This window comes from Salmo salar, chromosome ssa09 (genome assembly GCF_905237065.1).
Source record: "Salmo salar chromosome ssa09, Ssal_v3.1, whole genome shotgun sequence".
Classification (NCBI taxonomy): Eukaryota; Metazoa; Chordata; class Actinopteri; order Salmoniformes; family Salmonidae; genus Salmo; species Salmo salar.
The window spans coordinates 136,162,851-136,182,139 of record NC_059450.1 but is presented as its reverse complement, the minus strand read 5'-3'; the positions used below and the strand labels follow the sequence as shown (position 1 = coordinate 136,182,139).

Sequence of the window (19,289 nt, the reverse complement as noted above, 5' to 3'; positions counted from 1 at the left end):
TACTTGACAAATGTCTTTGTATTTGAGAGTATCCACTGCACTGATGGTTCAGTTTAATTCACCATCACACATCATTGGTTAATCTCAAAAGAACAATCTGTGTATTTGTTTTAATTGTCCATTCAAAGAAATACAGTGTCAAGTAGATGTGTCCTTGAATCCGGACAAAAACCTATTCATTAAAATACCTTAAATCTCCAAATGAGTATCTCTGACACAATTCTCACAATACACATATGGAATGGTAATGCACAAACAACAAGTAAAAAACAGATATTGCAGTACAGATATTGCAGTGGCCCATCATATATAATGAAGGCACAGTTACATTTACAAGCTCTAGTAGAATGCTTTATTAGTCTGGATCATTCAGAGGGTGGGGTTTCCCGACAGGAAATAAATGCCATGTGCAGTGATGTGCATCGATTCTGAGTAGCTATCTAGCTAGGTCCCTGATGGCAGGCAGAGTGTGAAAATGTGAGAGGATGGAACTCCTAACCATACCTCCATTCCACTAGGCCATCCTCACTATACGTCAACAGTCATTCCAAGGTCAGGCTTGCTGGCGAATTGGATTTTACCATCAGCTTCTTGCTCCTCAAACACAATGACCTGAGATCAACAAAAGGCTTTGAAACACAGCAGAGGTCAATACAGCCGAGGCGTGGAACCAACACGTTCAGAGGGAAGAGAAGTCGCCTGAGGACTATTCCCGCAAAGCACTACCAAGTTCAATATCATCAAACCCACGGGGTGGCCCAGCCGCTGTAGCTGTATATCAAAACTATTGACTAACTACTAACACAGAGGCATCTGAGTGAAATCCTGTGTGGGGTGTTTTTCCAGAGAACTAGTTAGACAGAAAGGCAGTAACAGTTACGGCATCAGTATCTGATTGTTTCCTCAGTTAAGCCAAGGTCCAGGGAGGTAGAGGGTTTGCTGGGGACCGATGGACCAGTGGAGTCAAAGATTCTGCCCGTTGATAAAGACCACTCCTTTACTCCAGCCCTATGAATGAAATTCACTGTAATCAGTGGCTAAAATAGAACTTGGTTCTATTTGTAACGCTTGATGAACTGCAAGTCCCGCCTCTCCCATCTCCTCATTGGATTTTAGGAGCATATACCCACGTGCCATCTCCTCATTGGTTTTTAGGAGCATGATTGAAAGATTAACTGAGGTCCACATTCTAATCCAGCTGGTTCTGGTAATGCACCTTAAAGATGTTTGTCAACCACCATATAAAGTCCACAGAAGAAGAAGAAGACTGAAGGAGGAGAGATTACTAGCAACGAACTCGGTTTACCCTTGTATCTGTGGAATAATTGTCGGAGTAGAGGACCCTGTGCATTTCAGGTAAAATAACATCCCAATGTTTATATACCAGGATAAATTAGCTAGCAACAGCAAAATAGCCAGCTAAATTGTCAATGTTTAATGCTTTTCAACCTGTCCCCAAATTAATATAGTTGGTTCAGAGTTCGTTTTGATATTTCAACCTGCGTGTGGGTGGACAAAATTAGCGCGTGCGTGAGCGGTCTGGTCAGCATGTCAGAGTTTAGAGTTTCTCTAGAACCTTCTTTCATCACTATGTTGGTCTGATGTGTGATATGCCTACTACACTTGCTATTGATAAACCAGATAGGCCTACTATACTACACATCAATAAAAAGTATGGACAGGTGGGGCTCTCTTTCATAAGCACAGACCCTGTTGGGCTGCTTTACTCACAGGCAGTCTGATGAAGGTGTCTCTGGGATGGCCGCCCACATACAGCATGCCCTTCCAAAACCCCGGGAAGGAAGGCCTCTGGGAGACAGAGTTCCACTGGCTTGCTGCACTCAGTCTGAAACATGGGAGGAGATCACCCTATTATAACACAGGAAATCACTGACTAATATCATCCCTCATCATATTTATTAATGTAACGAGATCATTTGTGAGAGTGTACAATGGCATGACTTCAGTTGTGGATATATAAATGGTTTTATTCCACTTCTGATCTTTGGATGTAGTGTTGTTCTTAGTGGGCAAGCATTTTCAAGACAGCGCTAATTTCCCAGCTGATTATAATGGGTTTTTAACATGGTAGTGGGAAACCACATGAAAAATCTGTTATTTCTGCAATCTGGCATTGTAATTCTATGCTCAGCGAGAACCAAGAAGATAATCAACAGAATCCGAGCTAGGCAGGAGCAATGACAGACTCAGAACAGAACAAATAAATATGGGGACGGAAATTGAAAGATGTTCATGATCAGTACAAACCTATTTACAAAGCCAGACTATGAATGATAAAGCCTCGTAGCGGGGTATTGTCCCACTCAATGTCTCCGACAAGACCTGAAAAATAAGCCAAGGCTGAAATAAGGCGGTCTTTGATTTTCTACATTCAGTGGTTAATTAGCTGCTTTTGAGCACCTATTCTGAAAGGATTTACCAATAGATGTGTCTAGTTATACAACCACAAGGCTATCACTGACCCAGATACAGTAGGTAAAACTATCGAATTACCTTTACGCTGTTAATCTAGGAGTTTACCACAGTTCACTCTCCCAGAGTTCTCCACAAGTAAACTCAATGTCCTCTCCCCCTTCAATGGAAAGTACATAAAAGATGTGGAAACAATTGGACGTACTATCTACAGTCCACAATGCAAAGTAGACTAACTAGAGACAATAGAGGAAACGTGGCTTTCAGTTGAACTGAAGATAATAATTGATCAAGTCCAATCTGCTGCTGTGCGATAGGGTAAGCAGCATGGACTTGTTTTCCAATAACAGGCAGGTGCAAAGTTAGTGATTGCGATTCCTCTTTGTTAGAACAACATTTGTCTGAAAACTTTCTGTTGGCTTAATCCTGGCACCTTAGTAACAAACGCATTTATCAGCATCACCAGAAGCTTTCCCCTCTATCATGTGGTGTTGAATATAAACTAGCCAGTTTAGAAAGCAACTCAGCAGCACACCTATAGACTGAATAGAACAAAATAATGTGTTATTGTCACATATACACCGGATAGCGGCAGTGAAATGTGTTGTTTTACAGAGACAGCCATAGTAGTACGGTGCCCCTTGAGCAAATTAGGGATAATTGCCTTGCTCAAGGGCACATCAGATTTTTCACCTTGTCAGCTCAGGTATTCGAAACCAGTGACCTTTCGGTTACTGGCCCAACACTATAACCACTAGACTACCTGTCGCCCGAAACACACTATCACTACACCTTCCCATCAGGCAGTGCAAACTCCAGCATCTTATAGTCAGAACTCCAACAAAGAGTTAGTCGACAAACACCTAGAAGACAAGACAAGTTTATTAGTATAAATAATTTACTGACAATGTGTGCATCATAGGGTACTTGACATTTTCTAATATCATGACATAATTACATGATGTAATAATTTAATGTAGCTGTGTGTCTGTACTCACCAGGGCTCTGTCTCGAACATTGTTCCTGAGGTTCAGAAGGCCTCCGCTGCTGATGGTGGTCTCATATCAAGTGTAGTCATAGGACTGACCATTGTTATTGTTGACAGGAAGGTTCTCCATGTTGACTGGTTTCTGACTTCAAGGGCTACAGCAGACAAAACAACAACAACATTCTTTCTAATTTGACATGATTATATATTACATGATACAGTGACTTCAGAAAGCATTCATACCCCTTGACTTATTCCACATTTCGCTGTCTTACAGGCTGAATTCAAAATGGATTTTCTTACCCATCTACACACAATAGCCCATAATGACAAAGTGAAAACATAATTTTTGGAAATTGTTGCAAATTTAATTGAAATACAGAAATATCTCATAAGTATTCACACCCCTTTGCTATGACACTCCAAATTGAGCTCCGGTGCATCCAACTTCCTACAAGTTGATTGGAGTCCACCTGTGGCCAATTCAATTGTTTGGACATGATTTAGAAAGAAACACACCTGTCTATATAAGATACCATGAAGTCCAAGGAACTGTCCGTAGATCTCCGATCTACATGATGAGGCATATATCTGGGGAAGCGTATAAAACAATTTCTAGTGTTGAAGGTTTCTAAGAGCACAGTGGTGTCCATCATTGGGAAATAGAAAAATATGGAACTACCCAGAGCTGGCCGTCTGACCAAACTGAGCAACCGAGCAAGAAGTACCTTGGTCAGGGAGGTGACCAAGAACCCAATGAAATACAGAGTTCCTTGGCTGAGATGGTAGAACCTGCCAGAAGGACAACAGTCTCAACAGCACTTCACCAATCTGGGCTTTATGGGAGAGTGGCCAGACGGAAGCCACTCTTGAGAAAAAGGCACATGACAGCAAGCCTGGAGTTTGCAAATAGGCACGTGAAATACTCTGAGCATAAGGCAAAATATTATATTGTCTGTTCAGATCAAAGAAAATACTATTTGGCCTGAATGTAAAGCGCTATGTGTGGAGAAAACCAGGTACAGCTCATCACCCGTCTAACACCATCCCTACCGTGAAGCACCGTGGTGGCAGCATCATTCTATGGGGATGCTTTTCAGCGGCAGGGACTGAGAGACTGGTAAGGGCAGAGGGAACAATGAATGGAGCCAAATACAGGCACATCCGTGATGAGAACCTGTTTCAGAGTGTAAACAACCTTAAACTGGGGCGAAGATTTACATTCAACAGGACAATGACCCCAAACATACAGCTAAAGCAACGCTGGAATGGCTTCAGAACAAGAATGTGAAAGTCCTTGAGTGGCCCAGCCAAAGCCCAGAATTGAATCCCATTGAAAATCTGTGGAAAGACTTGAAGATTGCTGTTCACACCACTCCCGATTGCACTTAACAGAGCTTGAGAAACTCTGCAATGAAGAATGGGAGAAAATCCCCAAATCCAGATGTGCACAAAGCTGATACTGACATACCAAAGATGACTCAAAGCTGTAATCGCCACCAAAACTGCTTCTACAAAGTACTGACTCAGGTTTTTTTCCCCCCACCTTTATTTAACCAGGTAGACCAGTTGAGAACAAGTTCTCATTTACAACTGCGACCTGGCCAAGATAAAGCAAAGCAGTGCGACAAAAACAACAACACAGAGTGGAAATGTGTAACTCATCTGAATACTTATGCAAATTTGATATTTCTAAATTACATTTTCAATAAATTTGCAAAAATTTCAAAAAATAAGAATTCTCACTCATCTACACACAATAACTCATTATGGGTTCTTGTGTGTAGATGGGTGAGAAAAATAATATACTTAAATCAATTTTGAATTCAGGCTGTAACACAACAAAATGTGTAATAAGTCAAGGGGTATGAACATTTTCTGAAGGCACTGTATATTTAATATAAAGGTCAAGCTCTATTTTTAGACAGCTAATTACCATAAATCTGAAATACATTTTTTCTACAAGTGTCTGGATCTAGATGTTGTGAAAATAATTGTTGTCTTAGAAGGGTGAAAATTACAGCAGCGGCTAGTGAATAATTAATGGTCTAAGCAAGTACCAGACGTGCTGCTGCATCTGCCCACAAAATAAAAAATGAAGAGAGCATGTAAGGAGGTCTAGGGATACAGTATACAACCAATTCTAGTGATACAGTATACAACTAATTCTAGGGATACAGTATACAACCAATTCTAGCGGCTCACCTCAGTAAACTGCAGGCTCTCCCATAGTGACAGATGCTGCTGAATGATGACAGGCTCATACACTCTCCTGGCCTGGAGAGAGGGAACCTCAGGAAGCTTCTCACCTGAGCAGGGGCGCCGCCAGGGATTTTGGGCCCCTTGAAAAGATATCACGTTGAGCCCCACCACAACAGGCCACACCAACCCTGCGCAATTGCTGTAACAACACACCTCCAGAACCCAATCAACCCATTCAAAGCTTTAAATAACTACCTTTGCAGGCTTGCAACTCTTTTGTAGTCCAATATTTACTGTTTGATATTTACTGACAGTGAGCTGTGAAAATATAACACTGTGCAGACATGCATGCAACATTCTGCATACAGTGGAATTCACTATTTGATGCAAGACTGATACCCTCTATAAGAAATGTGCTAAAGGCCTTTTACAGTCTAATTGTAATGGTAAAATTCTTGAAATGAAAATGCTCTTAACATTAATGAATAACTTAAAATAAATATAACTTAAATATATATTAAACTCCTCAATTAAAATAAATTAACATTATCATCTATAGAATGATATAACAAACAAAATAATGTCAGCAGCAGATTTTTGAACTAAGTATACATACCAACTACAAAATAAGCAGCTGGAAAAGTGGAAATGGAAAACAAAATGGAAATGAAAAGGCCTGAAGGTGGCGCTAGAGGAAAGGTCAAGTGGTCACCAAATCAATAGGTCTCCTCCACTCGGGGTCTTGATTGTGCACAACAATTTTTATGGCAATCCAGCCATTACTTTGAATTATATCTTGTTCTCAGTCTTGTTCTCAGCCTGTGGGCATCAAGTGTATAGTGATTTAATATCCATAGCCATGCCATTTAACAGTTATCACTGGCCCTTGCTCAGCCTTACTCACCAAGAGCCCAGTGACAATCCTTCTAGCTAGCAAAGTCACTGATCAAGTCTTTGAAGTCCAGCTTTCTAGCTAACTTACTTTCAATGGACAGCATGGTGTCACGGCTCCTCCTCTGCAGTGCAGGGGTGGTTCCTCCTGCAGGCAGAGGAGGGTCATTAGTGACAATGGCAAGACTGCAAAGCCTGTCCTGGGACATAGTGGACCTAAAATTGTTTCTGTTTAAGCTTACTGAAAGCTCTCTCACCACCGGCAGTGTGCAAAATATAAGTAAAGCAATGCACACTTCTACAAAAATGCTTTGCAGCTGCATCTTACAAATTGCATGCAGGAGACCAAGAGGGGACAAGTTAGGGGGGAAAGTTGCAGCATACAGTGTTCAGGTGTCTTACTTCATTTTGAAACTCAGGTGTAAGGTCTCTGGAATACTTAATGATCAGTGGTTGGCACACAGAAGGGACATTATCCTCACTAATCTGACCAACTTTCAGAACAGAAAATTCTTCAACAATTTTTGCAGTGGTGTAGAACCTAGTGTCCAAGTCACTTATGTTGTCCATAGCAGTAAAAAACACTGTTCCGAAACACCGTTGCTGCACTGTCCTGAGCTGTCTCCTCTTGAGAGGTCTCATCATGGAATCTCTTCCTTTTCCTCTGGCGGCTGTGTTCCTTGCTAAATTGAGGTGGAACATCCATTTGCGTAGCAATCAGTGTTGCCTCAGACAGGAGAGACTCCCATCCATCTCTAAGAGCCTGCATCTCTTTCTTTAAGGCTCTGATATTGGCTGCCTCTGTGTCAAGTGTAGTCGAATGTGCTTTTGGTGCCTGTATACTTCATACAGTATTTAGAAACATAAAAACGAATGCTTTTTCGCTATTTTGTTTTATTTGGGTAAAAAGCTTCCCCTCTTCTCAATTAAGGCTTTTTTCCCCTGCCCAATGCAATCGCGAAGTAGTCAACTGTCGATAAAGGTTTTGGCTCCTGAGACCAGTGGCGGTTCTAGACCATTTCAACTTGGGGGGCCAAGCTGGGGCCAGTTGTACTGTTAAAGGGGCCAGTCACATTAGACGTTATTGTTGTCATATTGTTTTCTTCACTGCATTGCAGGCATTAGCAGGAAAAAGACCATGTTCCGCGTTGCCACTGTCTAATAACGGATGTAAAAAAAAGAACGATAGTAAAAAGCCTTCCCTGTGGCTCAGTTGGTAGAGCATGGTGTTTGCAACGCCAGCATGGTGTGTGCAATGCCAGGGTTGTGGGTTCGATTCCCACGGGGGGCCAGTACAAAAAAATGCATGGAATGAAATGTATGCATTCACTACTGTAAGTTGCTCTGGATAAGAGCGTCTGCTAAATGACTAAAATGAAAATGAAATGAAAAAAAAAATTATGTAAAAATGATTTCATACTCCACATTTAGGGGGGGCACAAGGGGGTCCAAAATTGTTGTCACAGGGGCACTGCCGCTCCCCCCCCCCCAGAACCGCTAGTGCCTGAGACTAGTTGGAAATAAATCTTAATCACCAAAGCTTTATTAAAATATAAAGTTTGAGAGTAGTAAAACACTGAGCTGACACTCCCTTTTTATCTATGCATTGTAGGCAGGCCCACATTATTTTAGCCATGCAGGTCCCGTTTTGGACATGCGTAAAACCCCCTCCATGTAGGCTACTTTTCATGCCCATCAGGAAACGAGAGATGAGAACCTCAGGTAAATACCGGTGAAACTCGTATTTAGAAGTTATCTGTAACATGTAACAATTGTTTGTTTTCCGTTTCATACAGTATGTTCAAAACCCAAGCCCTCCCTTGGGACTACTATAACTGCTGGTTCAACAGCAATGAGTGTCTTTTTATCCTGTCGATTTTATGATATCAATTCATTTTACATGTATTTATTTATTGTTGTTAAAATAAAAAAGATTAGTTGTAAAAAAAAAATACGAAAAACAAACAATCTTATTAGAATTATTCACCTTCCTGGTTTTATGGTTACAACGTCCGTAGTGCGCATACAATGCAACTTCTGGAGATGTGTGAACGCGATGTGATCTGTAAAATGGTTTTGATTATGTTCATAAATAATAAGCCTATTTGGAGGCAGTTTAACGGTGAGTGGACATTCCCCCTTTCTCTTTATATTGGATCTTTGTCCAGCTCCTGTGAAAAGTTTGGATGTGCGTAAAACTCTCCATAGTCTGCGTTGTTTTAATATTATATGCCCACAGGGAGACATTGTGTTGCCAGTAAGTGTATCTATTGATAACAACGTGTTGTTTTGTTTTGTTTAGAATTTGATTGGAATTATTCGTTCTCTTTTTAGGCCTAATCAATAATTAAATGAATCTTGCTTATTGACAATGTTTGGCATGTCCATGCTCAGACAAAATGCAATGTACAGTGGGCCTAGCCTCTATATCAGTTTGAATGCTACTGAAGCCATGCAATTACTTAGAACAATGTGGACAGCAAATGGGTTCCAGTTAACGTATTTAGCAAAGATAGGTCTACATTTTGTTATTTCGTTTCTGTAAGCCATTTAACAAACTATAACGGACTAACATTGGAATTGATTCCAAGGTAATACATAAAATACCGTAGATATGCAACTTGAAGCAACCACATATTTCGCCATGGAGCACATTCTGATTGGCCAGTAATGGGCCAAAGCCTCAACACACACACAACTTATTTAGTCATCAAAACTCAGCCCAGTCGCGCCAACGCCAGCAACTGCGCCAATAATAGTAATAGTGAATATAGCAAAAATACCACTGAACCTATAGCGCTACCGCCTGCCCTTAGATTTACCATTGCGTTAGGTTTGTTAAAATAGAGACCCTAACTGTTCGCTATATATTGAAAATGAACTGTTTATTCAGACTGAGCGGTTGCTAGGTAACAATATAAATGATCAGTTACAAGACAATTACATCTATTTATTTTTGTCACAACATAATCATTTCATATGATCATTTTGACCTCTGCATAAAAGTGGTATGTGACAAATGACAACTCCAGATCAATACAGAAGTGGAAAACATCTGTGACTCAGGAAATAACCCATGCTTTTAAGATAATTTCTGGGAAAGCGTCTGAGCTTGACAGCAGCTGGTACTACATCACACAATCATACCCATCCTCCCTTTTCCAACTGTTTTAGGTGATTGTTGCTGCTTTCTAAGAGATGTCCTCCAGCACTCTTTAAGGTGTTGAAGCACTGAGAAACCTGCAGCCACTCGGGGTTACTGGTGGAATGTGCTCCCCTCCAAATATGTTCAAAAGTGGATAATGGGTGGCAGAAATCACCTAGCCCTGAAATGGCATTCTGTGTTTACAAGTAGAGTATTTTTATGGAGCAAATTGTAGTTTCACACTCTTGCTGTTGTTTGATATTGTGTGAGCTGCCTGACAAAGTTATCTTCAGCTGCAGTTATATAAACTTGAAACGTTCATGTTATTGGATTCTACAGTGGATTGGTATTTTGGGAAAAGTGAATTAAGATTTAGCTAAATTTAAAGAATGTTGTGCAATTTGGACTGCCTGCCACATGCATAATCAAATCTTATTACCTTGGCTTTTAACCACTGCTCTGTCAAATATTAAAGAAGTCTCAAGGTATTGCTCACCTGAGGTAGAGTACCTTTTGATAAGCTGTAGACCAAACTATCTACCAAGAGAGTTCTCATCTATATTATTCGTAGCAGTCTATTTACCACCACAGACCGATGCTGGCACTAAGACCGCACTCAACGAGCTGTATAAGGCCAAACGCAAACAAGAAAATGCTCATCCAGAAGTGGCGCTCCTCGTGGCCGGGGACTTAAATGCAGGCAAACTTAAATAAGTTTTACCAAATTTTTACCAGCATGTCACATATGCAACCAGAGAAAGAAATAAACTCAAGACCGCCTTTAGTCCACACACAGAGATGCATACAAGCTCTCCCCCGCCCTCCATTTGGCAAATCTGACCATAATTCTAGCCTCCTGATTCCTGCTTACAAGCAAAAACTAAAAGCAGGAAGTACCAGTGACTCGCTCAATATGGAAGTGGTCAGATGACGTGGATGTTACGCTACAGGACTGTTTTGCTAGCACAGACTGGAATATGTTCCGGGATTCATCCAATGGCATTGAGGACTATACCGCCTCAGTTATCGGCTTCATCAATAAATGCATCGACGACGTCGTCCCCACAGTGACCGTACGTACATATCCCAACCAGAAGCCATGGAATACAGGCATCGAGCTATAGGCTAGAGCTGAAAGTGTGTACTTAGTCCCCTCCTGTACTCCCTGTTCATCCACGACTGTGTGACCAAACACGACTTCAATACTATCATTAAGTTTGCAAAGACAACAGTGGTAGGCCTGATCACCGACAACAATGAGACAACCTATAGGGAGGAGGTCAGAGACTTGGCAGTGTGGTGCCAGGACAACAACATCTCCCTTAATGTGAGCAAGACAAAGGAGCTGATTGTGGACTACAGGAAAAGGCGGGCCGAACAGGCCCACAATAACATCAACGGGGCTGTAGTGGAGCAGGTCGAGAGTTAAGTTTCTTGGTGTCCACATCATCAAATTATCATGGTCCAAAACACACCAAGACACTCGTGAAGAGAGCACGACAACACCTATTCCCCAGTCACCCAAGTCATAGACTGTTTTCTCTGCTACCACACGGCAAGCGGTACCGGAACACCACGGTCCCGTGTGGCTCAGTTGGTAGAGCATGGTGTTTACAACGCCAGGGTTCTGGGTTCGATTCCCACGGGGGACCAGTACGGGGGAAAAAATAAGAAAAAGAAATGTATGCATTCATTACTGTAAGTCGCTCTGGATAAAAGCGTCTGCTAAATGACTAAAATGTAAGTCTAGGACCAAAAGGCTCATTAACAGCTTATACCCCCAAGCCATAAGACTGCTGAACAATTAATCAAATGGCCACCGGACTATTATATTGACCCCGCCCCCCTCCAATTGTTTTGTACACTGCTGCTCCTCGCTGTTTATTATCTATGCCTAATCACTTCACCTGTACCCCCGCACACTGACTCGGTATCGGTACCCCCTGTATATAGCCTCATTATTGTTATATTATTTTTATAATTTTTTTACTTTAGTTTATTTGGTAAATATTTTCTTAACTCTTCTTGAACTGCACTGTTGGTTAAGGGCTTGTAAGTAAGCATTTCACGGTAAGGTCTACGCTTGTTGTATTCGGCGCATGTGACAAATAAAGTTTGATTTGTTCCGACAGCATCTATTGTCCATTTTGAAGAACAAGACTAGTTAATGTTGTTATTAAACCAAGTGTTAGATATTCAATTGAAAGTATTTTCCTTCTATTCATGGACAATTATTATGGACAATGTTTTTGTCTGTGACCACAGGTTACGCATTACTCATAAAACTCATATGAGATGAGAGCCAAACAATAGCAGATACCAAGTGGGTTCTAAATACAGAATTAGGTGTACTTGTACATTCAGGTCACTGATGCTATAGAAACAGGAGATAGGCTCCTGCCCATATGAGCCATGCCGGCTCGCAAAAGCCATGGCTCGTGCAAGGCTACTTACACAGGGTATGCATGACTCATGAGCTGAGAGCCAAACAGCAGATATCAAGTAGGATCTAAATACAGTATTAGGAAATGTATATGTGGTGCTGAATAGAACATAGGCACTCTCCTACGCTTTAGTGCTTGCTCTCATCCAGGCCAATGCTCATTGTTCTACATACTGCACAACGTAAGGATCAATCGTGTTAAGATAGCCCTGAAGATATTAGTTTACCGGGAGCCTAGGCTGGATACGTGTAAAATTGTTCTGACTGTGTGTTTGATGGGTGGGAGATGTTCCTAAACCGTTAATCTGATCTGATTCCCCCTCCTATCCTTACTGTACTATAGTCCTCGGGGCGGGGGGGGTTTCGGGGTCCACCATACCCAGTATCAATCTCACACATACTCATCTCTGATTGGGCAAGACAGACTCAATGTTCCCCATAGGGCCTTACTAAGTGACTTTGGAGAGCGATACAAAGAAGAGCCCCTCACGGCGACACTCACTGTGGTAGCGGCTCAATACATTCCTCAGAAGAGTGTACTTGGTGGTGTAATCCCCTGCCTCAGATAATGGAGCATCGTAATCTGAAAAGATAATGCCACTATCAGAACAGCAAGAGGCATGAGGAGCGAGAGGCGGGGATACCTCCTCCCGTGTCCGATGAGTTTCTCTCTGCTCCTATCAAACATCTCAAGCCAGCAGGAGACATATTTTGTGGTTATCTTGACAGATGCGGCTGCAGGAGTTTGGATGGAGGCAAGAGGCAGTCGAGGAAATAAAATGTAAATAGAGACTACTGTTAAACTTGAAGGTCAAAGAGCAGGTGCCAATGTGCCACTGTTACGAATGTTTGACATTAACGTCATTCTCCTCTGAGGATCAAGGTCATTACAGTGTCAACAGTCGCAAAAAGGGTATAAAACCCATCATGCCGTCTTTCATTTACATTTCCCATGCATTTTATTAGCTGATGAATTAATTATGCAGTGAGTGTTAAAATGCAGCCTGAGGTCAAGCACTGTGGAGGAGTGACAGCACCATCTACTGGCCTTTACTAACAGTACAGTGACAGTATATCACTGTAACCCTGCTTGTATAACTGGCTGGTGTAAAGTCCTTTTATCAGAGTTATGTTTCAATAAAGCGAAATAACAATGTCAACTATGAGAACACATTGACTATAAAACAAGTGGACAGCAAGTAATATAAAGATGCAAATGGAATGTACCATAGCTTGTTACATTTTTACATTTTAGTCATTTTAGCAGACGCTCTTATCCAGAGAGACTTACAGTAGTGATTGCATACATTTCATACATTTTAAAAAAACATTTGTTTTACCATTGGCTTAGGCATGGGTGTGGCAATTGCAAAGGCCCTGTTCATGAAGCCAAAATGTGTTCCTTCGTGGAACATGTAGAGATTGATTGATGCAACCTGTTTCAGGATTTCCGTCACAATAGCAACCATGTCTGCCAAACAGAGGGTAACAAATGAGAACTCACTACTGGTGGGTATGGAGACAGAGTAAGAGCTGTATCATATCCACTGCTATAAACTCTACCTCTATATACAAGAGCTGTGGCAGGTAGCCCAATGTAAAACAAAAAGTATGATAACATTTGACAAGCAACCAACCTCGTTCCAAGCATTGCCCATAAATTCAGTTCAATTGCAATATGGATTAAAACCCCGCCACACCTTATTACATTTAACTATAACTCATTGTAGGGACAACCAGATCCCCATTCCAAATCACCTCCTTCACCATACTGATTAGCTACACATATTGCATAGAACAGTGGTTCCTAAACTGTGGGGTGTGTTTTCTTAAGGAACTCAGTCCGGCTTTAAACTTTTTCTTGAAAGTCATAATACTCAAATGCACAAGATGCATCATCAGTTTATGTTGTCCTGTTAGTCATTGCATACCTTAGAGAGCTATTTATAACTTCTCAGAAATGTCCAGATCAATTAGCCCAAGTAAGCTAATGTTTTTTGTTGTTGCTTTTTTTTGCCAATAGATATTGTAATTTTTTTGTCACTCAAATATCACTTGAATAGACATACATTACTAAATGCGTCGAATTGCAATAAAATTTGCGTTAAAAACGGATAAATGTTCTTTAAATGACAAAATGTGTAGAATTTCAGGAAATAAGCTCAAAACCTGCAACGTTTTCTCCGCCAACAAGAGGGATGTGAACAGTTTGTGTCATGAACAGTGCTTGTGCCCATAGAAATAGGTGTGGTGCGTGCACGCGGGGGGGGGTGATTCCCAATGCTGGAAGGGCCCCCCCCACCCCCGAGTGAAAAAGTTTGAGAACCCCTGTCATAGAACATAACGACGTGTTTAATTAGACATTCAAATTGAGCTGACTTTACTGATTTAAATCAAGGGCAGCAGGATAATGAATAACAAGCATGGAGTGACAGAGCATGACTTGATTAGCATCCTGTGTGTGCGAGATAGACGTGGATGCTGATGGCAATGAAAGGAGGACAAAACCAGGCCTGAGGACCAGAGTTATCAGTGGCTGTTGTTCAACATAAGGTCGGTCTGGAGAATCTACATGACATTAATACACATCTACAACTGTGTGCCAAGCTGTGTGACGACTGACAAGTATTTACTGCAGTGATGCATTGTCTAATGAGAGGATCTTGAAAATGTAGCTTTTTTTAAGGATTCACCATCATGTAATTTGTAATGTATGGCCAAAATATCTCAAAGCTAGCAGTGGCTACAGTGTTATGTGATTGGTGTGTGTGTGTATTAAATGGTTAGTCAGTGGCCCTTTTACATACTGTACTGTTCCCTTCTGACAGGGGCTGAGTCACTCTTATCTAACAAGCTGCACACATATACAATGCATGTAGGTTAACAATAGGGGCTTTGCAGTTTCCATTTATTTTTAAGGTTCTAGACCAGGGGTGTCCAACCCTGTTCCTGGAGAGCTACCTTCCTGTATGTTTTCGCTCCAACCCCAGTTGTAACTAACCTGGTTTAGATTATCAACCAGCTAATTATTAGAATCATGTGTGCTAGATTAGGGTTGGAGTGAAAACTATAGGACGGTAGCTCACCGGGAACAGGGTTGGAGAGCCCTGTTCTAGACACTAAAGGCCAGTACAAAAGCATAACACAGTATAAAACAGTATACAGACAGCTTGGTTCAGCTGAAATTGACTACGTGCATCAAAATTGATTTTTAGGGGGAATAAAGACCAACTCTGGTTTATGATGCTTGGCTTGGAAACAAGCACACATGGAAAGCATATTCATCTCTGACAGAAACATACCACAAAGGAGAACTGACCATATGCTAAGCACCATGTGACCAATCTATTGAGTGTGACTCATGTGGTGTGGCAAAGAGATCCTACTGCTTGAGAAAATATGACTTACCCTCAGCAGCAAAAACATGGTGAAGGTCACCCCAGAGGTCAAACCACCCAGACCAATACTCCATCACCATCTTGGACTTCTGGGGCAAGAAGAATGGGAAGGGGAATGTTCAACAGAGAAGTACAAATAAACAAAATATATGTTACTCCTTGTAGACACAGTATTTACTCCTTGAACATCAGGGCCCAGTGCTTTTTTTTTTAATTATCTGATTGGATTTCGGCAATCGGATAGGATTAAATGCATAGCTATTTCTATGCATAGCTATTTCTATGCATGTAATCCTTTCCGATTGCTGATCAGATAACTTATGAAAAACTGTGCCCAGACTATAGGCATCCCAAGACTGTGGTTCAAAGCAATTTATTACACAGATTAAGAATAAATAGCTAATATCCTCTGTTTTATCTACAGGTGTCAGATGAAACTGAATAACTGATCAACTACAAAGCTGGAGCTGGATAAATCTAATGATAAATATCAGTAGACAATCATCTGAACACAAGTCAATACATTCACTCACTTGAATTGCATCCAGATACCTGAATCCCTCTGGGCTCAATTCGACGTCTATTCCACGTTGGTTGAACGTCATTTCATTGAAATGACCAACGTGGAATAGAGGTCGAATTGACATCTGTGCCCAGTGGGATACTGTCATGCTGTATTTGATTTGTGCATGTTATGCAATTACTGTATGTACTCTACGTTGAGTCAACCAGTGTGTGCCCAGTGGGATGCTACAGTGACTTCCATGCTCAGGAAACTGCTTTGCATTTTAACAGTTCCTATTTTTGCTTTGTTTTCTCCCAAGCTTAATCTGTATCTAGGTAAACAGCACATTCCCTCATCTCATTGATCTCCTTTGTGTTTAGGCTTCAAGTGGAAAGGGAATTAATCAAGGAGCAGTTCTAATGAAGCCTAACAGCAGCAGCCTGACACACACACATCTGTCCTTGGCACAGACAGAGCCCTTGTGCTATGGGAGAATAACAACTACAGTTCAGGCAGAGACTGCAGTGTCAGATGGGCCAGAGGCTCTACTATAGTGCAGCTGTCTGTCTGTTTGTCCAGTCAGTACAATACCTCCATTCACTCCTCCGTCCTTCAGCCCATCCTGGTTATCTGAGGTCAGGAGGAGCTCCTCGATCCCTCTGGACAACAGTGCCTAGAACAAGGATCTAATTTCAATCATGCTCATATTTCCAAGTAGATATCCTACTATTGCAAATGCAAATAGTTGTAGTGAAATCAAGATAAAGTGATGCACAGAGTGTGCTTGCGTGTATGTGTGTATGTGTGTGTGTGTGTGTGTGTGTGTGTGTGTGTGTGTGTGTGTGTGTTTGTGTGTGTGTGTGTAATAAAGCAGATGCACTGCACTATCTTACCTCTTTTATGTATGGCATGTATTCAACATCTTTTGCATAAGAGCCATACTCGTTCTCCACTTGAACTGCTATAATTGGGCCCCCCTTGGAGTACTTAGAGTTTTAAATAATAAATCAAATAAGAGCAGAGCTTTCAAACGACTCCTGAATAAGTCAAGCATATATTTTCAAAGCCTTTGGGATTGATAAAACACCAAGCTTCACATTTTAAGAATATTTTTGTATTTTGATAGCCATAATCAACAACCATATGCGGTCACATTGTGGTCACTCACAAATTAACAGGAAAAATGGAAACCCTAGAGCAATTAATAGAAGAGTAGTGAGAAAGTGAGAAAGTGAGAAAGGATGACCTGATATGGTGCAACTCTTGGAATGAGTTGATCAAAGAAGGAATCAACTGCTTCTGTGAAATCTGGGTAGGTTGTTCTCAACTTCATGTCTGGATCACACAGCAACCAACTAGGAAGAAAGCAATACTTCACTCTAATGTTATCAACAATGTATGCAGTTACATTTAAATACAGGTTGCACTGATGGCATTCATGCATAATGGCTGCATTGATTGTTAATGTGCTTCATAACCGTGTGAGTTTAATGGATTTCCAAATATCTATAATCTGGTTAACCTAGTGGTACATACTGGGATATTTCTGGACCAATTACCCTTCCTCAATCAATTTTAGATGATGATCAGAGTCAGTCAAATGACTCTCATTGAAGGAGGAAGCTTAGGAAATAACTGTTTTCATTCTCTCTGTGTGTGAGAAATATTGGTTTTTCCCCTTAGATCTATAATTCTATTTATCCACATTACTAAGGAATGTGGGACTATAACTATTTTACAGAGACCTGACTGTAAACACCAATGTAGCTGATTGAATAAATGACTAGTTCATGAGGGATATAACACCACAGTGGAAAAGAGCATCACAAAAATTGATGAGGAAAAATGGATGAGATGTCGTATAGGGGGACCTATCCAACAGGGAGTTGAAACCAACTTGGGCTAAAATGTTAAAATCTGGGAACATCTAACCTGGGCATCCCTTCTAAGTCCCACTCAGCACAGATGTATGGTCCTGCCCGCAGAATAAACCCAACTCTGCTGCTAGGCTGGTGTACGCCCTGAGAGACACAGAGAAAAGCAGAGAGACAAAGCTCAACAGCTTTATCAAACATTTATCACAAAATCATATAAATGTCTTCCTTACTTTAAAACCCCTCTCTTTTGCTCATGAAGGTTCCATGGCACATATCTGAAAGATAAAGCAGTCATTCTCAGTTTCTCTCCATAGTAGAGCAGCAGTGAGTGTCGGTATAAGAGAACATGAGGTGTTCTGTGTGTCCCTATGTGGTGAGAGTGTTGACCCCACAGGCCCTCATCTTCAGCAGCCGGTCCTCCCAGTAGGCTCTGGGGACGCGGAAGTAGTGGATAGAACCCCCCAGGATGTGAAAGGGCTCTCCCTCCAGAGTGAACTGAAAGGAGTTGGCCCTCAGACCCTCTTTCTGGCTCATTCTCTCCACCTCTGGGTGTTGGTTGGAAGAGAAAGACAAACTGCTGGTCAACCCAGAAAGTTCGACTAGATAGGAGTCATAGGAACTAGACCATGGCAATCTAAGGTGAGTAGGTAAGTACTTATAATTCTTGTGACAAGCATACAATACACACCCAACAGATTTAGATAAATCAACAAAGCTTTTAGCATACGCTACTTACATGCTACTCCTCGTCTTACAATGCAAATCTATATTTGAATATGAGTGAGACGTACATAGTCAATTGTTCACACTGTTGCACTGTGGAACGAGTGCTGAACTGAGCCATAACAAATGGCAACATACAAGCTATGTGTTTGTCTACACAAAGGTTAATGTCCATAGTAGGTGAGTCAGGTGAAAGTTCATGATGGGGTAAATTAAAGATATGGAATGGCTTTGTATTAACTCGACTATCAAAATAATTGATTGCATATCATTTCTCACATTTGTAGTCCTACCTCTTCTGTGTAATAATATTTAACAATCTGATAATATTTTGTCATTATGAATGGTCTTTAATAGCATTACCTATAATAGATTGTCTTTAAATAACCCGTTTTTAAAGGGTCCGTTTGGGATACTGGATGCCTATTGATGCATTTGCAGGTCCATGAAAACATGAGGAAAAACAAACAAATAGGACATAACTTTGTACGTACTCTCGAGACCTGCCCATAAAGTCTTACCACAGACAGAACAATGAGACAGCTATTTCACCGGATGTATAAATGTGAAGCATCCGCTTGGCGGTTCCACCCACTTGAGAGGAAGCCCATTAGCCGGCAGTGGGAGAAGATGGAACGAGATGGCTTTTTTTCTGCACATTTTCTCATCGGTTAAACATTTTTC

The 19,289-nt window shown here is 41.2% G+C and overlaps 1 long non-coding RNA gene and 1 other non-coding gene across 15 annotated transcripts in view; one reads left to right on the top strand and one right to left on the bottom strand.

The window, feature by feature from the left end:
* Positions 1-19,149, bottom strand: part of LOC106612960 (uncharacterized) — a 30,365-nt gene extending 11,216 nt beyond the window's left edge. Inside the window, exons 1-11 of one of the 14 annotated variants that reach the window (XR_006771198.1) lie at positions 18,969-19,140; positions 18,113-18,157; positions 17,938-18,026; positions 17,252-17,360; positions 16,597-16,678; positions 15,511-15,589; positions 12,605-12,685; positions 5,627-6,662; positions 2,269-3,576; positions 1,732-1,846; positions 1-1,008 (exon numbers count right to left, since the gene is read on the bottom strand). This is a non-coding gene — a long non-coding RNA (uncharacterized lncRNA). Of the gene's footprint in view, positions 1,009-1,731; positions 1,847-2,268; positions 3,577-5,626; positions 6,663-12,604; positions 12,686-15,510; positions 15,590-16,596; positions 17,361-17,937; positions 18,027-18,112; positions 18,723-18,968 lie in introns of those variants that run through there. The other 13 variants (XR_006771195.1, XR_006771188.1, XR_006771194.1 and 10 more) reach the window with 13 other exon arrangements.
* trnav-uac (transfer RNA valine (anticodon UAC)) lies at positions 11,237-11,312 on the top strand. Its single transcript has one exon. It is a non-coding gene; the product is annotated as a tRNA-Val (tRNA).
* Positions 19,150-19,289: the final 140 nt, after the last annotated feature.